The sequence below is a fragment of the Nematolebias whitei genome, chromosome 24 (genome assembly GCF_014905685.2).
Source record: "Nematolebias whitei isolate Nwh7 chromosome 24, NemWhi1, whole genome shotgun sequence".
NCBI classification, from domain to species: domain Eukaryota; kingdom Metazoa; phylum Chordata; class Actinopteri; order Cyprinodontiformes; family Rivulidae; genus Nematolebias; species Nematolebias whitei.
In genome coordinates, this window is record NC_056521.1 from 235,916 (window position 1) to 241,444 (window position 5,529).

Here is a 5,529-nt window from a genome sequence, read left to right on the forward strand (position 1 = left end):
TTATAACTTTAAATCAATCATATTTAACTCATGATTATAACTTTAAACCATCATATTTTAACTCATGATTATAACTTTAAACCATCATATTTTAACTCATGATTATAACTTTAAACCATCATATTTTAACTCATGATTATAACTTTAAATCAATCATATTTTAACTCATGATTATAACTTTAAACCATCATATTTTAACTCATGATTATAACTTTAAACCATCATATTTTAACTCATGATTATAACTTTAAACCATCATATTTTAACTCATGATTATAACTTTAAATCAATCATATTTTAACTCATGATTATAACTTTAAACCATCATATTTTAACTCATGATTATAACTTTAAACCATCATATTTTAACTCGTGATTATAACTTTAAATCATTCATATTTTAACTCGTGATTATAACTTTAAATCATTCATATTTTAACTCATGATTATAACTTTAAATCATTCATATTTTAACTCATGATTAACACTTTAAACCATCATATTTTAACTCATTAGACCATTACAAGTGGCACTAATGTGCTTCCATACCGCAGCCAGCTGAGATCAAAGGAAGCCGCCGCACGTGCGCTTCAACCACCGCCATGCTAATGTTAGCACGTTAGCTCGAGGCTTCACTCCGAGCTTCAGCGGGCGGCACCACAGACCACTGACCGTGTTCGGTGCCGCAGGTTCGGTTGTGAGGCGGTGAGCTGCCCCCCCCCCCCTCCCCCACACGGTGTTGACCCTGAACGCCACGTTTCTGAGGAGGCTTCAGCTCCGCCGCCATTACGGAAACACCTGCAGCCTCTCACCAACACACACCAAAGTTACTATAAAATAAAGTTACAAAAGAAAAAGACTGCGCAAATATTTTATTTTACTTCGAACTACAAAACTACAGAGCACGAGGAAGAAAGCGCGTTGTATTTTATCCACGCATCATGTGCGCAGGCTAGCTAAGCTAAACTTAGCGACATCAAAATGCAACTAAAATATGTTTTATTACGTCAGTATGAGTGCATAGAGCTTGCGAAGAGATTATAATTATATTGTCTTAACAAAAAACATAATAATTATATTGTCTTTGAAAAAGAGAAAGCGCAGGTGAAAAAATTAATTGGAAAACTGCGGTGAGCTTCATAAAATTAGCAGGAAAAGTTCGTTACAACCGTGAACTGCTTGTTTAAACGTGTTCAAACGCCACTACCTGCCGGTGTGAAGCCTAAAGATGAGCGCGTCAGCAGCAGATGTCCAGCAGGTCTGAAGCTCCCAGGTCCAACAGGTCTGAAGCTCCCAGGTCCAGCAGGTCTGAAGCTCCCAGGTCCAGCAGGTCTGAAGATCTGACTGAGGAGCTGCAGAGCACCTCTGGGTTGCCAGGTCTGTCGCTAACTCGCCTCATCGCACTCTGGTAAATCTAACTCTTAATATGATCAGCCAACATCTGCCATCATAATGTTTTTACGTTGATTTACGTGTTTTTCATTGTTCCATGCAGCGTGGAGGACAGCTGTCTAATTTTCTCCCATAAATCCAGAGATTTTACAGTTGCAGTAAAAATGTCGGCGCTGTAAAACCTGGCAACACCCATTGAATAAATGCTGAGTCAGCCTCCACGTTTCTTCTTTCCGGTTTATTTCTGTGTTTTGAGAAATTTAACTATTTATTTTTATAAAAACGTTTGTAAGCTCGATCATCCAGGTAGATAAATGTAAAAACAGATGAAACCAGGTTAGTTTCTTTATGTGAGAACGTTTTATCTTCTGAAAGACCTGATGAGCGTGAGGCCTGCCAACCCACATCAGTCTTATAAATAGCACCTCCTGGATGTTTGAGGCAGCCAGCGGAGGACTTCACACTAACTGACTTTACACATGCGACAAAAATCCTCCATCATCAGCATAACAAACAGCTACTCGCTGCTTCTGACGAGTGTAACGCGTTCATTTGTCTTTTTGTAACTTCTTAATGACTGTCCTCATCGAGACACATCATGAATCTACAACTCCCTCCAAACCCTGTCCACTTGGAAATCTTCAGCAAACCTGTTCTGTTTTTAGCTACTTTTCATTCATGGCCTCCAATTAGACCATTTTAGCTTCTAGTTAGCCTTTTAATACGTTCAGGTTTTAGATAGCATTTTGCTACTTTTTATCATTAAGATAGCTTTTTATTAGTTTTCACTTTTCCCTAACCTTTTCATGTTTTTATCTTTTAACTAACTTTTTTGGCATTTTTAAGTTTTAGCTATCCTTTTTGTATTGTGGCATTTAATTAGCCTTCTGCTGTTTTTAGCTTTAAGTGTTTTTCAGATTTTAGCAACTACGTCCTTTTGGTTTCATACTGTTTTAATCATTTTAGCTTTAGCTAAGCTTTAGCTACTTTTACCTCTGAAGCAGTATACTTGTTCTGCTTCTTTAGCTACTGTTTAGCTCCTTTTAACTTTATAAACTATTTCACCTTCTTCAGTTTATTCAGCATTCCACAGAAAATGTAATTTCTCTTGTTTTTACTTCATTAAAGGCAAACAAACACTGTTTTATAAAATATAAAAACTTTAAGAAGACAATAACTAGTTGTGAAAAACCTTTCTGAAACTTTTGATGTCTTAAGGAAAGTTGGCGATGGCAGCCATCTTGAATTGAACTGTCTCAAAAAGGAAATTAAATGTACAGTCGATGAATACGGATGGATGGATGGATGGATGGATGGATGGATGGATGGATGGATGGATGGATGGATGGATGGATAGATAGATAGATAGATAGATAGATAGATAGATAGATAGATAGACAGACAGACAGACAGACAGACAGACAGACAGACAGACAGACAGACAGACAGACAGACAGACAGACAGACAGACAGACAGATAGATAGATAGATAGATAGATTCATTCTAAGGTGAATACAGTGTGCAGTGGTGGGTACGGTAGTTACAGCCAGTTATGAATCTTAGTGCACCATGATAGACAGCATCCAACATCTGCAGCATCCAACATCTGCAGCATCCAACATCTGCAGGGTTCTTGTAGGAGCGTTCATGTAAATAATATCACCGTAATCAATGGAGGGAAGGAAAGTCACAGATACAAGGTGTTTCCTAACATTCAGAGTTAGACAGGATCTGTTTCTGAAAAAGAAACCCAGTTTAACTTTCAGTTTCTTTACCAAGTTTTCCACATGGAGCTTAAAAGAGAGATGTGAGTCGACCAAGATACCCAAATATTTATAGGAATCAACAAACTCAATGGGGACACCATTTGAGGATAGAATCGGAGGAAGAACTGCTGGGACCAACTTCCTGTTTGAAAAAAGCATCCCTTTGGTTTTTTCGGCATTTAGGACAAGTTTGAGGCGGAACAAATCAGTCTGGATGATGTTGAATGCAGATTTCAAAAGCTGGAAAGCCTTAGCAACAGTTTTAGCTCGACAATAAACAACTGTGTCATCAGCATAGAAATGTATGGATGCATTAGGGATGTTTTTACCTACATTATGTATGTAGATTGTAAAGAGGGTGGGTCCTAAGACTGAGCCTTGTGGTACACCATTGTTGACTGTTAAATAACTGGAGGAAGTACCATTATGTTGAACACATTGCCTCCGGTCTGAAAGATAGTTAGAGAACCAACCAATGGTGTGATCTGAAAAACCAGTTCTGAGAGTTTATGACACAAGATGTTCTGATCCACAGTGTCAGAATCTTTAGACAGGTCTAAGAAAAGTGCAGCACAATAATCTTTAGCATCCAGTGCTTCAACAACGTCATTAAGAACCTTCAGTGAAGCAGTGGTTGTGCTGTGTTGTTTCCTGAAACCAGATTGATGTGGAGGTAAGATGTTAAATGAGTCCAGGTCATTTTTGATTTGAGAGTTTATCAGTTTTTCTAGAACCTTGGCTAAAATGCAGAGTTTAGAGATTGGTCCATAGTTGTTCAGTGAGGGGGGGTCACCTCCCTTCAGCAAAGAAGAACAAAGGCTGTTTTCAAGTGTCTGGATGGAGTTTTGTCTTATGGAGAGATTGAAGATGTGGGTCACAGGGACTGTGATGATATGAGCAGCCAGCCTTAAGAAATAAGGTGGAAGTTCATCTGGACCTGCAGATTTTTTAGGATCAAGATCTTTTAACAGTTTATTGACCTCACTGACTGAGAATGGAGAAAAAGAGAAGCTGTGATTAACTGAGGATTGACTTGTAGGAGGGATTTGATTTGTAGAAGTTTGGTTATTAAGTGAAGTGGCTGATCTTCCATTAGTTACTGTGTCAAATAAAGAACTAGAAGCAACAAAATGTTTGTTGAAACAGTTCAGGATCTCGTGCTTATTTGACACAGGAACAGAGTTAATGAGAAGTTGTGATGGGAGGTCAGATGATTGGGGGGTGCCTGAGAGAGATTTGATGGTTTTCCAGAATCTGTTAGGGTCATTTAGATTTTTGGAGGTCTGAGATAAGAAATAGTTTTGTTTTGCTGCTTTGACAGCAGTTGTACATTTATTCCTCATCTGTCGAAAACTCAACCAATCAGTGTCTGAGTCAGATTTTCTCGCTGCCGCCCAAAGATGATCTCTCCTGTGCAGGAGGTCAGCTAGCTCTGGAGTAAACCAGGGGCTGTCTCGTCCCTTTATTCTGAACTGACGAAAAGGAGCATGTAAGTTCAGGAAATAAATGAAATTATTATGGAAATAGTTCCAAGCGGAGTTCACGTCATCAGTTAACAGAATACGATGCCAGTCAAAGTGAGACAGATCCCAGAGGAATGACTGTTCACAGAAATGTTTCAGATCCCTTTTTTGAATTAATCTGGGCTTAGAAGGTGGAAGTTTACTATTTCTTAAAGCAGCTGTCACACAATGATCACTCAGAAGATCAGCGAATACACCTGTACCAGGGAATTTGTGAGGCATATTAGTTAGAAACAGGTCTAAGATGGAGGATTTTTCAGGACGGTTTTTGTTTAATCTAGTGGGAGAGTTGATCAATTGGGTAAGATTGAGAGACAGGCAACATTCCTTGAATTTATCACAGAGGGGGGTCGACTTACACCAATCAGTATTGAAGTCTCCTGCCAAAAAGATCTCTTTGAATTTTAAATTTCCAAGGAATTCCATCATGGCAGTTAATGACTCAGGTGATGCTGAGGGGGGGCGGTAGCAGCAGACTACAGTTAAAATCTGGCCTCCATTCAAGGTGATGTCTACAGATAAGGCATCAGTTTGGTTTGGAATTGTTTTAGAGTCAGAGTCAGAGTCAGAGTTTCTTTATTGTCATTCGCACCTCATGTGGTACATGTGGTGGAGCGAAATTATGTACACAGGGTCCCAGTTACATCCAACAATAAAATGTCTAAGAAAAACAGTAATAAGATCTAAGATATGAACTAAGAAAAACATCAACTAAATATACACTAAGCACTCATAACATAAAACATTGAACATCAGCACAAACATGAACATGAGTCTGTGAGCAGATGTGCACGCATGAACACATCAACATTGAAACAGATCAGCAGCAACATGAAACAGATCAGCA

At 38.7% G+C, this 5,529-nt stretch overlaps 1 protein-coding gene across 1 annotated transcript in view; it reads right to left on the reverse strand.

Moving 5' to 3' along the window:
• Positions 1 to 1,328, reverse strand: part of ddx4 (DEAD (Asp-Glu-Ala-Asp) box polypeptide 4) — a 24,291-nt gene extending 22,963 nt beyond the window's left edge. The window contains exon 1 of the mRNA XM_037696837.1: positions 1,208 to 1,328. The gene's annotated coding sequence lies outside the window, so the exon portion shown is untranslated. The remainder of the gene's footprint in view (positions 1 to 1,207) is intronic.
• Positions 1,329 to 5,529: the final 4,201 nt, after the last annotated feature.